The sequence below is a fragment of the Symphalangus syndactylus genome, chromosome 18, assembly GCF_028878055.3.
Source record: "Symphalangus syndactylus isolate Jambi chromosome 18, NHGRI_mSymSyn1-v2.1_pri, whole genome shotgun sequence".
In the NCBI taxonomy this organism is placed as follows: Eukaryota; Metazoa; Chordata; class Mammalia; order Primates; family Hylobatidae; genus Symphalangus; species Symphalangus syndactylus.
The window spans coordinates 72,081,075-72,097,511 of NC_072440.2; positions in this window are offsets into that span (position 1 = coordinate 72,081,075).

Genomic DNA, 16,437 nt, shown 5'->3' on the forward strand with positions numbered 1-16,437 from the left:
TCTGATCTCAAGCTCTATTCCAGGAGTTCTTAAACCAGTCTCCAGGAAGTCAAGGAGCTCCCAAGAGACTATGCAAAATTATGTGTATCTGTGTGTTTATTTTTTCTAGGGAAAGGGTTCATCGCTTTCATCAGCTTTTCAAAGAGCTCTGGGGCTTAAAAAAATAATAATAAACAATCCCTGTCAGACATATCTGAGTCAGATCTTGACAGCTTCATATTCTAGCTATGAGGACTACAGACTTGAGAGAAGATCAAGGATAACTATTTTAGAAAGGTAAAATAAAAAAATATTGCTATGGTTTGAATGTGCCCCCCAAAAAGTGTGTGTCAGAAACCTAATCACCGCTGTAACAGTGTTAAGAGATAGAACTTTTAAGAGGTGATTAGGCCATGAGTCTCTGTCCTTATGAATGGATTAATGTTGTTATTACCAGAATGTGTTCCTTATAAAAGGATAAGTTCAGAATCTCTCTCTCTCCACCTCCCAACCCCCGGCACCTTCTCTCCCCTTCTCTCCTCCACTTCTCCACCTTTTTCCTTCCACCATGGTATGACACACCTTGACAGCAAGAGGGCCCTCACCAGATGCCAGTCCCTTGTTCTTGGACTTCCCAGCTTCCAGAACCATGAGCCAATAAATTTCTGTTCATATATTAATTGCCCAAGCTGTGGTATGCTGTAATAGCAGCGCAAAATGAACTAAGGAAAATAGAAAATGAACAAATGCCCAGGTTTTATTTAGCTCATTAATTAATGAGAGAACTGCTAAGATGTCATAACCAGCTCAAAGGTGAACATGCACACATATTAAAGGAACAGACAAGCATACAGGCAATCAGGAATGCTGAAATGAATTACAAATAAAGAAAAACAAGAGTCAATAGCCATAGGGAAATAACCAATTTCATCTCCACCAAACATGACTTATTTGCATTTCTAGTGACAAGAATCACTTGCATTTCTAACCATTTTCTACTCATTTAAGTTGAAAAATAGCTCAAAGATAATAAAGATGCAGATATTCTGAAAGAATGTGCTAGACAAAATACCCTGTAATCTTCATGGGCCCTTTTCAAAATCTTTCAAAAATTTGTACCCACATAAAGTTACTTTGTCTATCTGAATCTCACTTTCCTCATCCATTAAATGGGGATGACAAGACCTGTCTCAGAAGATTGCTGTGAAGGTTATATTAGATGATGTGCATATAGTTTTGTGCTTATAAAACACTTTATGAGTGTAGGAAATCTTTATTGCTGTTCAAGCTCCTCTAGAACTCAAGTTTAAAAGCCCGTATCTGTAAAGTGTTTTGAACTACAGTAACATTTCTTTAATATCCATTGACCTTTTCTAGTTCAATTTCTTAAAAGGCTAACCTGGAGGCCAAGGTGGGTGGATCGTGATGTCAGGAGATCGGGACCATCCTGGCTAACATGGTGAAACCCCGTCTCTACTAAAAATACAAAAAATTAGCCAGGCGTGGTGGCGGGTGCCTGTAGTCTCAGCTACTAGGGAGGCTGAGGCAGGAGAATGGCATAAACCCAGAAGGCGGAGCTTGCAGTGAGCCAAGATCATGCCACTGCACTCCAGCCTGGGCGACAGAGCAAGACTCCATCTGGAAAAAAAAAAAAAAAAAAAAAAAAAAAAAAAAAAAAAAAAAAAAGGCTAACCAAGCAATAGAAAATGGGCAAAAAGCAAAAATAAGAGATTCACAGGAAAAACATACAAATGGATACTAAACATATGAAAATATTATCAACCTCACTCATAATTTAAAATGTAAGTAAGTTAGTAATGAAATATATTTTTAACCCTTCAGATTGGCAAATATTTAAAATGTTGGTGAGGAATTGATGAAACACACACTCTCATATATAAGAAAGTGTGAATTAGTAAATCATTTTTGAAGACAGTTTGGCATCAACTATTACTATTCTAAATGCAAATCTCTTGACCTGGTAATTGTATTTGCAAGAATTTATCCAATAAATACACATGTATATAAATACTGTATATAAGAATGTTCACCAAGGCTTTATAATAGCAAAAACTAGAAACCATCTAAATAGGACACTGGTTGAGTCTATTGTAATATATTCATCTGGCTGTTAAAAATAAGAGATTGTAATGTACCTCGAGAAATTACCATTAGATATGTCATTAAATAGAAATAACAAGTTGCAGAACAGTATTATGATCTCACTTAAGAAAAAAATGACAATGATGTCTTTATAAAAACAATCTTTTGTATAAATGTATGAGGTACAAATGCCATTTTGTTACATACATAGATTGTATTGTGATCATTAAGGCTTTTAGGGTATCCATCCTTCAAGTAATGTACATTGTTCCCATTAAATAATTTTCTCATCATCTATCCCCCGCTCATCCCCTCATCCTTTCACATCTCCATTGTCTATCATTCCACTTGCTATGTCTATGTGTACATATCTCTTAACTCCCACTTATGAGTGATAAATGCAATATTTGTCTAACTGTGCCTGACTTACTCCACTTAGATAATGAGTTCTAGTTCCATGTTGCTGCAAAGAATACAATTTTATTCTTTTTATGCCTGAATAGTATTCCATTGTGTATGAACATTACATTTTCTTCATCCAGTCCTCCAGTGACAGACGCTTAGGTTAATTCCATATCTCTGCTATAGTGAATAGCACTGCAATACACATATGAGTGCAGGTATCTTTTTGATATATTGATTTCTTTTCCTTTGGGTAGATACCAAGTAGTGGGACTGCAGGATTAAATGGTAGCTCTATGTTGAGTTCTTTGAGAAGTCTCCATGCTGTGCTCCATGCATGTACTAATCTATATCCTTTATATGCCAGTGGTTTTTGCATAAGTCAGTTTCTGCTCCGTATCAAACTACCCCAAAATTTAGTGGCCTGAAACAGCAATCGCTTCTTTGGTTCATAGTTCTGTAGCTTGACTAGGTTCTTCATCTGGTGTGAGCTGATTCAACTAATCTCAGCTGGTCAATCTATGGCCACTGGGTGATCTAGGGTGACCTCACTCACAGGTCTGCGTTGGCAGGCTGTTAGCTGAGGTAACAGAGTGAGCGGGCCATATGGCTCTCATCAGCTTCTTCATTTAGGAGTCACTGGATTCCAACAGCACAAAAGCAGAAGCTAGGAAAGTCTCCTGAAGCTTAAGGCTGAGAATTCATACATCACTCCTGTTGCATTCTATTAGTTAAAGCAAGTCACAAAACCAGCTCAGAGTGAAGGTATGGGAAAGTAGATTCCTCCTCCTCTTTGTGGGAAGTGCTGCCAAGTGCCATTCTGTATTAGCATGTTTTCACACTGCTATAAAGAACTACCCCAAACTGTGTAATTTATAAAGGAAAAAACTTTAATTGATTTATAGCTCGACGTGGCTGGGGAGGCCTCAGAAACTTACAATCATGGCAGAAGGGGAAGGGGAAGCAAGGCACCTCCTTCACGTGGCAGCAGGAAGGAGAAGGGCTGAGTGAAGGGGGAAGAGCCCCTTATAAAACCATGAGATGTCATGAGAATTCACTCACTATCATGAGAACAGCATGGCAGAAACCACTTACCTCCACCTGGTCTCTCCTTTGACACATGGGGATTATGGAGATTATAATTCAAGATGAGATTTGGGTAGGGACACAAAGCCTAACCATATCACATGCCTTGTTTACCACGCACCATGACTCCCAATGTCCATCTCATCCAGACCTCTTCCCTGAACTGTCCTGACAGCTGCATTTGTATGTCTGTCTAATAGGCATTCAAGCTGAACATGTCTATGTACAAACTCTATGAACTACCCTCCCCAAACCTGCTTCTTCCTCAGCCTTCCCCCTCCAAGCAAATGGCAATGACTTTCTTCTAGCTGCTCAGGCTAAAATCCCAACAGCATCCTCAGAAACTCTCTTTTCTAATCAACTGGCAAACCCAGCATTCAACCCCACCTCCCTGACACCAGACACCAGTGTGTGTGCTCTAATGCCCACAGACACTCCCTAGTCTCCCTGTTCTCACCTTGCCCACTGGGCTCTATTCCTCACTTGACAGCCCAAGAAATCTTGGTAAAATGTGAGTGAGATCACACCTCTCGGAACCCTAAGTTCTTTTCTGTCTCAATAGAAATAAAGTCAAAGTCCTTCACATGGCCAGCTTGGAAGGCCCTGGGTCTCCTAACACTTCCCCAGTGCTCTCTGTCCCAGCCATGCCGGCCTCCTGCCCACCTGCTGACCCAAGGCACAAATCATCCTGCCCCACGGCTTTTGCACTTACCATTTACTCATTCTGCCTGAAGCATCCTTCTCTAGCTATTCGCACAGCTCACTCCCTCACTTTCTCCTTGTCTTCCCTCAAATACCACCCACAGATCCACCCACACACACTATCATTCTCTAGCCCTATACCCCACTTTATTGTTTTTATAACACGTATCAACACCTGATATATTATACGTTTATTTATGTACTTATTGTCTATCTCCCAACAGTAGAATGCTGGTTTATTTTGAGGAAACAAAACGGGGCCTGGCACATTGTAGGCACTCAATATTTGTTCTAGGCACATGCAGCGTGCACACACATGTGCATGTGTCTATTCATGCATAGAAAATTTCTAGATGAATACACAAAAGAGCCTGACAACAATTACATCCAGGGAGTGAGCTGGAAGTATCATGCGATAGAGACAGAAATGTTTATTTTCACCGATGACCCTCAGTGTTTGAATTTTTGCTGTAAGTCTATAATTCTATAAATTAAAATGTTAATAAATAACAGAACAATTAATGATGTTTCTCCTGTCTTTCACATTTTACAATTTTACATTCTGCTACCAAAGAAAATGTTAGTCTGCCTCTTCTGGTGCTGGAGGGGTCTCCCATGAGGACTGGGGGGGTCAGCCAATGAGCCATTCCTGCAAATAACAGGAGGGAGAAGTGAAGGGCTGGAAGGGGTTATCCAGAGGAGGGAGAGCAGGACTCAGGGGACAAGGAGAAGCGAACAGGGAACTCTGGGACCCAAAGCAAAAGGAGATCAGGTCCACTCACAGAGAAAAACGGCAGGCCTAGAATTAGAGAAAAGAAGCCCTCCCACCCAAGAAACAGCTCTTACACATAGGATTACACATAGGATGGTTTGTAAAGTAATCTCAGGGGCATAAAGGCAGAGGATGAGCTGGGAAAAAAAAAAAAAAAAAAAAAAACACCTCCAGCCGGGCATGATAGCTCATGCCTGTAATCCCAGCACTTTGGGAGGCCGAGGCAGGCGGATTGCCTGAGGTCGGGAGTTCAAGACCAGCCTGGCCAACATGGTGAAACCCGGTCTTTACTAAAAATACAAATAAATACAAAAGAATACAAAAAAACCCCCATCTCTACTAAAAATATGGGCGTGGTGGCAGGCGCCTGTAATCCCAGCTACTCCGGAAGCTGAGGCAGGAGAATTGCTTGAACCTGGGAGGCGGAGGTTGCAGTGAGCCGAGATGGCACCATTGCACTCCAGCCTGGGCAACAGAGCGAGATTCTGTCTCAAAAATAAATAAATAAACAAACAAACAAACAAACAAAACACACCTCCTGTGGAGATTAGGCCAGGGAGCTGGTTCACTGCTTCTCGGACAGATACACATACAGACAATGGCAATGCCTGAGCTGAGGCCTCTAATCAATATCTGAGCAAGATGTTACAGGAGAACCAAGGCAGTGGCGGGGTGGAGAGAGATTGGGTTCTGGTGTCCTTTCTATAAGCAACTCATCTGCAGAATTTGGCAAAACACAGGATTCACTTGACAAGGTTTTGAGCCCCTGCTCTGTGCTCAGAACTTTTATTTAAAGCTTTCTGCACCTCCCCCCGACCTTTTTTTTTTTTTTTTTTGAGACAGTCTTGCTCTGTCGCCCAAGCTGGGGTGCAATGGCATGATCTTGGCTCACTGCAAACTCCACCTCCCAGGTTCAAGCGATTCTCCTGCCTCAGCCTCCCGAGTAGCTGGGATTACAGGCGCCCACCGCCACGCCTGGTTAATTTTTGTATTTTTTAGTAGAGATGGGTTTTCACCATGTTGGCCAGGCTGGTCTCAAACTCCTGACCTCAGGTGATCCATCTGCCTTAGCCTCCCAAAGTGCTGGGATTACAGGCATGAGTCACTGAGCCCAGTCCTACTTGGCCCCTCTTAATCGCCAAGTCTGGACTCCTGAAATGAAAGAGACTCTTCTATGGTTGTGACAAAAACTGGCTTAAGCTCTGACTTCAGCCAGACATTATAAGTTGAAGTAACTGAAAAGTCCAGTTAGGGCAGGGTCTGAGGCTCAGTCATGTCTCTAGGCTCAGTCCTCATCTCTCCATTCTGCTTTTCCTTCCACCAGCCAGCTGCTCAGGCTTACATCTTCCCAGCCTCATGCCAAAGGAAAGAGACTGTTTCCAAGGGTCACCACAAAGGTCCTAGATTGTGTGCCATTGGCCATCCCTGAGGTACACACCATCCCTCAATCTATCTGTCCCTAAGGCTGGGGAGGCAGGAGGGAACTAAGTTCTGACTAAGGCCGGGTTGCAGATCCCTCCTGGGGTACAGGAAAAGGTAGAGTCAGCTCCACCAAAACCATGTGGATTGAGAGTGCAGAAATACGGATCCCTGGGAAAACTATGATGCTGATATCGAAGACGGAAATGGATACTGGGTTGATGAACAATAGGCTTTTATTACAGAACTCAAAATGTTACCTATTTGTATGACTTAGGAGTGCTTTCAGCTGCAGGAAACAGAAGACCAAACCAACAGTGGCTTACACAAATATAGCTTTAAATTTCTCAAATAACAAGGAACTAGAAGTAGGGTCAGCCTCTCTGTGATTCTCTTGGCCTGTCCCTCATGGTTACATAGTAATTGCTTCACCTCCAGCCATCACGTCTGCATTCAAGTTAGGAAGAAGCAAGAAAGGGAGTGTCAGCTACATCTGTCTCTTCTATCAGGAAGAACAAAGCTCTCCCAAAAATCCCCCAGTGGATTTCCACTTAGGACTCTCTATCCAGGACTTGGTCACAAAGCCACACTAGATGCAAGGGAAGCTGAGAAAGCAAGTACTTAGATTTTCCAAACCTCTACAGTGGATGCTGACAATGGAGAGGGAGGTTGGGAATGGGTATCGGGTAATCCAAAACAACTGTGTCTGCCACACTCTCTGGGCCCTTTGATGACCTTACAGGTAGAGTGGCACAGTGGAAAAGTCACCGGACTGGGAGTCAGAATTGCTGAGTTCTAATCTGAGCCAAACCACAAAGTGTTTGACTTTGGACAGTTGCTTTACCTCTCTGGACCTTGGATATCTAACGGACTCTTGGAGAACACTAGAAACAGATATTGTGAACTATCAATATTCATTCAATTCACATCTATTAAGCACCCTGAATATCACCAGACATGCTACTAAGGGCTGCAAGAGATAGAAAAGTAAGAGAAAGGGTGTCCCTTTTTGCATGGATCCTGTATGTCTTATGCTTTGAGCTGCAGATAACAAAAAACACAGCTTGAGTTGGTTTAAATAGCAAGGGAAACCATTATTTCGATGAAGTCCAGATTTAGAGTAGGCTGCAAGCGTTGGTTGATTCGGAAGCTCCACAATATCACCAGGAACTCACTCCTTAGAGTTAGGCTGCTCTACCAGCCTCAGGGCTTGGCTTCATCCTCAGCAGTTTTAGGCATGTCCAGGCATGGCAATGTCCAGAGGAGGAGACAGCAATAACTGATCTGGAAATGAAGAAACCTTCCCAAAAAGCCCCTCGGTAGACTTCCCCTCACATTATTGGTCAAAACAGTGTCACAGCCCAATCCTGATCAATTATAAGGAAAGAGAAGAGGATGGCATGATTAACTTAGACACATTCTCACGGAGGGAATGAATGTTGGAAAATCAGCCACAATGTTCATTACATTAGCAATAATGACAATAACAGCAATAATAACAGCAAATGTTTGTTTATTGATTGATTGATTGATTTTGAGATGGAGTTTTGTTCTTGTTGCCGAGGCTGGAGTGCAATGGCATGATCTCAGCTCACTGCAACTTCTGCCTCCTGGGTTCAAGCGATTCTCCTGCCTCAGTCTCCTGAGTAGCTGGGATTACAGGCATCCGCCACCACGCCTGGCAAATTTTTGTATTTTTGGTAGAGATGAGGTTTCATCATGTTGGCCAGGCTGGTCTCAAACTCCTGACCTCAGGTGATCCACCCACCTCAGCCTCCCAAAGTGCTGGGATTATAGGCATGAGCCACCATGCCCAGCTCAGCAAATGTTTATTGATTACTTAATGCCAGGCACTTAACATGTATTATTTTGTTTATTGCTCCCAGCAACATTTTTTTTTGGACAGGGTCTCACTCTGTTGCCCAAGCTGGAATGCAGTGGTGCAGTCATGGCTCACTGCAGCTTTGAACTCTTGGGTTCAAGCCATCTTCCCACCTCAGCCCCCCAAGTAGCTGGGACTACAGGAATGTGCCACCACACCTGGCTAATTTTTTTAACTTTTTGTAGGAGTAGAGTCTCACTATGTTGCCCAGGGTCTAGCAACTTATCTCCATTTGAGATTCAAACTCAGATCCGTGTGGCTCCAAAGCCTAGGGTCTTAGCCCTCAGGCCGTGTTGAAATACACCAGGGTCCTCACCATCTGGCCCCCGTGAGTGACTCTCCCACCCTCTAGTCTTTGTTTCTGCTGTTCACACCAAGTGCATCTTATCTCCACCTACACAAATCAGAGCCCACCTCCAGTTCCAGCCCCATTTCCTGCTTCCCCCCTCCCAGGGCCCTAGTCAGACTTAACCTCTTCCACACTGGTATTTAGGCACTCTTTGTTCAGACATTCATGATATAAAGCAAACTTCTGGCCTGGGATTCGGGAAGCCTGAGTTCTGGTCACATCCCCATCCTGCATGGCAGGCAGTGACCGATTTGCCACCTACTCTCAGCGACTCAGTTTCCTCATCTGTCCAATAAGACTGATTATAATGACTTCTGAGGTATCTTCCAGTTCTGATATTCTAGAACTCTCTCCAGTTTGCAGAAAGCCAGATTCTGAGTCCAGACTCCGTGCCTGAGTTCCCAGGAGATGTCGAGTCACTTCCTCTCTATGGCCCAGAATCCCAGTCAGAAACTGGCTCAAATAGCACTGACTCCTTTCTCCCCGAAACGTGGAGGCCAGGACCAATGAGCATGGTTTGCCATGAGCCTCAGGGTCTGCAGAGAAAGGTTCCAAATGGAAGCTATTACTAATCCTTCTCTGGGGCCATGGCTAACAAAATAGTCCCCTGTGGGCTGAGTCGCTCAAATTAATTGTTTGGTTTCTTTTTTTATGATTGACACATAATAATTATACATAATAATGGGATACAATATGATGTTTCGATACATGTATACATTGTGTACTGATGAAATCAGGGTAATTAACATATCCATCACCTCAAACATCTATCTGGAGCTAAACACAAAGGAAGAGCAGAAGGGGCTGGAGTCATGGGGGAGGTCAGGGAAAACTGTGAACAATGGGCAAAATAGATGATTGGGCGTCAGGACCGGCTGCAAGCTTCACAGGGCCCAGTGCAAATGAAATCAAGAACCCCATTTTAAAAGAGGATTAAGAATTACAAGACTGCAACAGCAGAGCATTAAACTAAGTGTGTGCTCCTCTTAAGAACAGAGCCCTGGGTAACAACACAAGTCACATATTGAGGCTGGCCCTGCTGGGTGTCCTTCCCATGGAGAGGTGGGCATTGCCTAGTAGACCCCAGGGGCAAGCAGACTCTGCAGGGTCTGCACCTAGGGCTGTCTTGGCTGGACTCTTCTGCAGCTCTCTATAGACAGAAGTTAACGCGCAGAGGGCTCCCAATGATCCAGATGTTTCCCATTCATAACACTGCATGGGGTTCCTGTCCATGGTAGCCCAAATGAATTTTGTCCAATAGAGAATATAGCTTCCCTGAAGTCCAATTTTCATTGAACCATTTGTAACATCTTACTGGCTCCCTCATTAAGCAATGAGTTAAATAAAATCTCTGCCAGGTGTTCATTTTATATTTCTAAGAGAATTACAATTTTAATATTGAAAACTATCCTTTAACAGGGGAAACAAGTTCAGATAGTCATAACCAGGATGGCCAGATAATTTAGCATCCCAACAAGGACACCCTTGAGAATGAAAAGGAAAGGCTGTTAATAGTCATAGTAGGACAACTAGATATAAACCAGGACTGCCCAAACTGGGACCTTAGTCACACTGACTATGACAGACAAATGGGTGTTGTTGAAGCATTTGATGAAGACTTTTACTGTCATGGAGAAATATTGGCTTGATGCAAGTCCAAGTGGATAAGTTAAAGAGACTAAAGGACATATACAAAAGGCACACTCCTGCCTCAGGGTCTTGGCACTGGTTGTTCCCACTGCCTAGGACACTCTTTCCCCACAATCCCACATGACCCCTCCCGCACCCTCCTTAAGCCTTTATTCCAACACCACCTTCCCAGGGAGGCCTTCCCTGACCAGAGGGCTTACCATGAACCCTCCCACTCCCACCTCCTCATAACCATAGCCCTTTCTCTGCTTTCTTGTCCTCCATGGTACCTGGTATACCCTATGATTTACTTTTCTTTTAGTTTGCTCCTTATCTCCCCTATAGCATGCAAGCTTCAGATTCCTGACTGCTTTGTGCACTGATGGGTCCCAAGTGTCTAGAACAGTGCCTGGCACACAGTAAAGACTCAATAAATATTCGTGAAATGACTGCACTAATTACCAGATTGCTATCAGCCCTAAGAAATATTCAACACTTCCACTAACTGCCTGGATAATGATACAGATGGTATGATTGGAACATTGGAGGAGAACCAGAATCTTAAGAGAAAGAGTAGATTCATTCATCCATACAACCAATAACATCAAGTCCTTATGTGCCAGGCTTTGTTCCAAGTGCTAGGATTCAGTGGTGAACAAGACAGACCAAAGCCCTACCCTGGTAGGGATTACCCGTGTGTGTGTGTGTGTGTGTGTGTGTGTGTGTGTGTGTGTGTGTGTGTGTATGTTCAGAAGCCTCATAAGGGGCTTGCCCTCCAGCAGAGAAAGACAGAACCAAAATAAACACAATAAAGAAGTAAACTGTATAGGTTACCAAAATATAATAAGTGATATAGAATAAAAGCAAAGATGTGGCAGAGTTAAGGGGGGAAAGAGGAGCACTGCAGGTGGGCTGCAGGTTGCAGTAATGAAGGGAAGCCCCTACAAGAAGATTTGACTTGAGCAAAGGTTTAAAGGTGAATGACCACCTTAAAGACGAATGGCCCCAGGAGACAGACTGGCCTTGTGGAGAGGGATTGGCACTCTGAGTCAGAAGTGGGTTCTTATCCCAGCTTCCATAGACAGCCCTGTTTCTGTATCTATTACTGTATAACAAACCACCCCAAAAGTAGAGGCTTGCCAGCCACAATTGATCATTTCTTATGATTCTGTGGGTTGACAAGGCTCAGCTGATGGTTCTTCTGCTCACATAGCATAGGGTGAGGTCCCTCATGCCGCTGGGGCTGGAACATGCAGGCTGAGGCCTCTCACCCTCCAGGCCTCCTAACCATGTACTCAGGTCTGATCTTTTTTACAGTGAGGTGGCTGGCTTCCCAGAGCTAGCATTCCAATGAGACAAGCCCAGTGTGCAAGTGCTTATTGAGCTTTTGCTTACGTTGCTTGCTGATGTCACAAGGCCACACCCAGGGTCCATGTGGGAGGAGACTACACAAACATGTGAAGATCTGGAAGTGTGATTCACTGGGGGGCCACCAGTCTAACAGTCTACCCCATGGTGCATGACCTTGAACCACTTAATTCAAAACAATCTCTCTGTACTTCATTTTCCTCATCTGTAAGGTGAAAGCATAAACATCAATGCTCTCTGAGGTCCCTTCGCCTACCAGCCTTCTTACAATGGAAAAATCACAATGGAAAAAAACCTTGAAGAGCTGGCTGAAACAAGATGAAATTTCCTGTTAATAAATATAAGGACCTGCCCTTGAGACCAGAAAACCAACCAGGAAAGTTCATGAAGAAAAAGAGGTGGCTTAGTAATCATCTACGAAAAAAGGTTTAGGTAGTTTATTCCAAGGTGAGCTCAGTGGAAGTTAGCAATGTGCTACAGCCCCCTAACGAGTTAATGGGACCTTCAACTGCATAAATGGGAGCATTAGATGAAGACTAAGGGAGGTGATACTCCTCTGTAACTCAGCCCTAACTGGAGTGATGCATTTCCTTCTTGGTGCTTCCTCTTAAGAGAGAAATGTAGACAAAGTGGACCATGCACAAGAGAAATGACCTGCAGAGAGATCAGGCTGGCACCATCTGAACCCACAATTAGTCTTAGTCTCACTAAGACTGGAATAGCTACATTGCGTGAATCCTGACCTAAGGCAGTGGGGAGTAGACGGCGCCACCTGTGAGGTGTTCTCACCTAAACAATTGAACCTGACTCCAGTTCTTCTGTAGACTTAAGTACCTATTTACAGCAAGCATAGAGGATAGAAAAAAAAATTAAACACCATGCAGAAGTAATCAGCCATGTTCAGAATATAGGACGGTCAGTAGGACAAATGATTCCATTTCTCCAACAAATCTATGGCATGGGCCGGGCACGGTGGCTCATGCCTGTAATCCCAGCACTTTGGCAGGCCGAGGCTGGAGGATCATTTGAGGTCAGGAGTTTAAGACTAGCCTGGCCCACATGGTGAAACCCAGTCTCTACTAAAAATACAAAAATTAGCCAGGTGTGGTGGCACAGGCCTGTAATCCCAGCTACTCAGGAGGCTGAGGCAGGAGAATTGCTTGAACCTGGGAGGTGGAGGTTGCAGTGAGCCGACATTGCACCTCTGCACTCCAGCCTGGGCAACAGAAAGAGACTCTGTCTCAAAAAACAAACAAACAAACAGAAACAAATCCACAGCATGGAAAAAATGGGAGAGGAGCTGTTCCAGAATAAAGGAAACTTCAGGTACATAGCAAGAAAACACACTATGTAAATCTTTTCTAAACCCTGATTTTGAAAAAACAACAATAACAACAACAACAACAACATTAAGAAAAAGCTTAGATACAATCAAGGTACTCTGAATATGGACTGAGTAATAGAGGATATTAAAATTTTCTGTTAATTGTGTTGACTGTCATAATAATGTGGTTTTTTTTTTACTTATACAAATGTATGGGGTACATGCGAATTGTGTTACATGTATATAATGCATAGTGATCAAGTCAGGGTATTTAAGATGTCCATCCCCCAAGCACAATTCTGCTATCAAACACTGAATATATTCCTTTTATCTTACTGTATGGTTGCACCCTTTAACCAAGGGGTGTCCAATCTTTTGGCTTCTCTGGGCCACATTGGATGAAAGAATTGTCTTGGGCCAAACATAAAATACACTAACAATAGCTGATGAGCTTACAAAAAATGCAAAAAAAAAGTTGGTTTTTGTTTGTTTGTTTGTTTGTTTGTTTTTGACATCCTCACTCTGTCACCCAGGATGGTGTGCAGTGGCGCAATCTCGGCTTACTGCAACCTCCGCCTCCCGGGTTCAAGTGATTCTTCTGCCTCAGCCAGCTGAGTAGCTGGGATTACATGTACACACCACCATGCCTGGCTAATTTTTGTATTTTTAGTAGAGACGGGTTTCACCATGTTGGTCAGGCTGGTCTCGAACTCCTGACCTCATGATCCACCCGCCTCAGCCTCCCAAAGTGCTAAGATTACAGGCAAAAATCATGTTTTAAGAAAGTTTATGAATTTGTGTTGGGCGGCATTCAAAGCCATCCTGGGCCACATGTGGCCTGCGGGTCATGGATTTGACAAGCTTGTTTTAACCCATAATTTGATCTTTTAATGTTCCTCTGATGCATGTGAAAATCTTATAAGAAAAAAAGACATAATGTTTTGGCCCTGCTTTAAAATACTCCAGAAAACACACACACACACACACACACACACACACACACACACACACACACACACAAGAGGGTTGGAGAGATTTTAAAAAACGACTGGCAAAAAGTTACTAGATGTTGCAACTTGCCGGTGGGCATATGGGTGTTTGTTAAGCTATCTTCTCTACTTTTGTATGTGCTAGAAATTTTCCATAATAAAAAAGTTAATTCAGAAATCATTTATTTTTTAATAAAAGAAGACTAGAACAGAAAAAAATTATCTGGAAGGCACAGGTTCTCCAAACCAGGTCTCCTGAGGGTCACATGAAGGAACCAGGGTGCTTGGGAGGCAGCTGGGGGCCTCCGAGATACACCCCAATGGTCAAATGTCTGAACAGCTTCTCTGGCGTAAGAGGGGAGACTTGCTCTGCACCGCCCCACCAGGCAAAACCAGGACCAAAATGCAAACATCTAGAAAGGCAAGTTCAAGTTTAATATGAAAACCAGAAGAGGAAGTTTCCTGAACTCCCCTTCTCCCTCCACCTCTGCAACCCCTCCTCCACCACAGCCCTGCAGGAACCCTGCCTCCCAACCACTCTGAATCATCTGAGGCTCTCAGGCACATTCCTAGCGCACACCCTTCCCCTGCGCTGTCCTTGGTCAGGAATATCCTCTCCTCTCTTCAGCTATTGTAACTCAAACTTCAAGGCCCTACTCAAACAGCTGCCCTCCTCCCACCCCTCACGGTCCTCACTCCTTCCTTTAAAATAAGAACACCCTTTGTATATAACACAAGTGCTTAGAATGAGCTGGGTGGCTATTACATGCATATGACTTTGCAGCTTAGAAAAAGCATTATATTATCTTTATAGATAGATATCATAGATCAGTTATATATTATCTTTTATAGTGACTCTTCGTTTTCACTCCCACAACATTATGTACCTTTAATGAGATTATAGAGGCCCCATATACTAGGTCCTACCACGTGCCAAATGCTTTATTCTCATACCAATCCCATGACACAGGCATCATAAGTGTCAGAGAGGGGAGGAAACTTACTCAGTGTTACACAGCAGGGGTCTCATTTGAATTCAGGGTTGTATAATGTCAAAGCCTCTATAAATGTGCACATGATGTGTGCGTGTATGGATGCCTAATCCGTGCGAGTATACACTGTGTATATATACACAGCCTCCCCTTCTGCACTGCGTCTGTTCTCTTTTCTAGCAGTGTCTAGCATATGGTAAATGCTCAATAAATGTTAGATGAATGAATAAATCCTGCGTTGTGACTACTTAGCTTTGTGCCTCTCCCTACAATAACCCCCACTACTATAAACTTGTGAACGCTGGAATAAATACATGGATTTAGGCTCTGGGATTCCATGTGGGATAGAGAAGCAGTCCTCGAAGATGAGTGTCAAGACTCAGACAGAGAGTGGCAGGGGCCTGCCAAGGTCACCAGGAGGTCGATGGAGGGCTGGAGGGAGGAGAGGGGCTGAGGGGGCCTCCATTGTGGTCACTTTCACCAGCCCGGGCTGCTCCCAGACACTCTCAGGGTCTGTCTGGGAAAAAGAAGGCCTCTCACGTCTTCCCCAGCAGCCTGGGCCCTGACCGCTGTGTGACCCCTGAGAATGGGGACCTGTACTCCCCAGGGAGGAAGGTTACAGCCAGGAGGCAATAAAGTCATTTCGTGGTAATTAGAATTGTAACCAATTTAAGTCATTTACAGCTCTCAAACAACTACAGGGTGGTTCTTATCGCCCCAAGAATCCCGAGATGTTATTTGACGGGGGCCATAAACTGGGAACCTGGTTGGGGGTGGGGAGTAGACAGGGAAGACGAGAGAAGGAAAGATGGCTGCTCATGGCAATGAGAGAAGAGGAGGCTTTTTTTTTTTTTTTTTTTTTTGAGACGGAGTCTCGCTCTGTCACCCAGGCTGGAGTGCAGTGGCGCGATCTCCGCTCATTGCAAGCTTCGCCTCCCGGGTTCACGCCATTCTCCTGCCTCAGCCTCTCCGAGTAGCTGGGACTACAGGCGCCCGCCACCACGCCCGGCTAATTTTTTGTATTTTTAGTAGAGACGGCGTTTCACCGTGGTCTCGATCTCCTGACCTCGTGATCCACCCGCCTCGGCCTCCCAAAGTGCTGGGATTACAAGCGTGAGCCACCGCGAGGAGGCTTTTTAAAGTTCTATGGCGGGCTGCTCTCTACAGCAGATGTGGGTGGGACAGGCCCCTTGCTATGGATTTAGTGGGAGAAACATGTCCCATCCCTAGAAGTTTCCTCTCCAGAATCACAAAATATCAGAGCTAGAAAGCCTGAAGAAACATCTAGTCCAGCATTTCCCAAATAGAAACCCTGGATATCTTGTGATTCCTGAGATGTTTGTAGGTACTTGATGAAAACTTTCCTAGGATGAATGGGTTTGGGAAATTTGTAAAGTGTGGCTCCCTCGTACAGAATCTCAGAGCTCATTGCATGTCCAAG